Genomic DNA, 1060 nt, shown 5'->3' on the forward strand with positions numbered 1-1060 from the left:
CGATTTGACTGAGGACTGGTGAAACCGGATGGCAGCACCAGGCTCCAATCTGATGTGGCAGAGTTTCTACAGCTGGATACCCTTCCTAACGCCAACCACTCGGAGAGTGTAGTGGGTACTTTTCCGTGTCACCCACACGAAGGCCAGTCAGGTGGTACTGGCAACGGCCACGCTAAAAATGGTGTATTTTATGTGCCACCCGCACAAGAGCCAGTCCAGGGGCACTGGCAATGATCTCGCTCGAAAGTCCTTACACATGCTGCGGGCACAAGTGCCAGAAAGGCATTGCTGGGCACAGATGCTATCACAATTTCGCTTTCGCTTGCCCCAATAAGTCTTCGCAAGCTGAGTTCGTGTCCAATGAGGGAGACGACGTTGGCATGGGTGCCAGTCGTCGAATTTTACTCGATTTCGATTTCACATGCCTCAACAGGTCTTCGCAAGTGGAATTTAGAGTCCAATGAAGGAAGGTACGCATAAGTGAAATGGCTGAGGCCTTAGATTTAGGTCTCACTTGGCTTGCCAGGTCTTCTCAAGCACAGCATTTGACAGAGTTTCGACAGCTGGATGCCCTTCCTAACGCCAACCACTCCGAGAGTGTAGTGGGTGCTTTTACATGACATCGGCACGAAGGCCAGTCAGGCGGTACTGGCAATGGCCACGCTCAAAATGGTGTATTTTATGTGCGTGTGTATATTTGGACACTAAACTCCACTTGTGAAGACCTGTTGAGGCAAGTGAAATCAAAATCGAATTAAATTCGACGACTGGCACCCATGCCAACATCATCTCCTTCATTGGACACGAAACTTGGCTTGCGAAGACCTCTTCGGGAAGTGAAATCGTGATGGCACTTGTACCCAGCGTCGCCTTTCTGGCACGTGTAAAGGCATTCGAGCAAGATCGTTGCCAGTGCAGGTAGCCATTGCCAGTACCGCCTGACTGGCCTTCGTGCCGGTGGCACGTAAAAGCACCCAGTACACTCTCGGAGTGGTTGACATTAGGAAGGGCTTCCAGCTGTAGAAACTCTGCCAAATCATATTGGAGCCTGGTGTAGCCA

The sequence above is a fragment of the Octopus bimaculoides genome, chromosome 9, assembly GCF_001194135.2.
Source record: "Octopus bimaculoides isolate UCB-OBI-ISO-001 chromosome 9, ASM119413v2, whole genome shotgun sequence".
Taxonomy (NCBI): domain Eukaryota; kingdom Metazoa; phylum Mollusca; class Cephalopoda; order Octopoda; family Octopodidae; genus Octopus; species Octopus bimaculoides.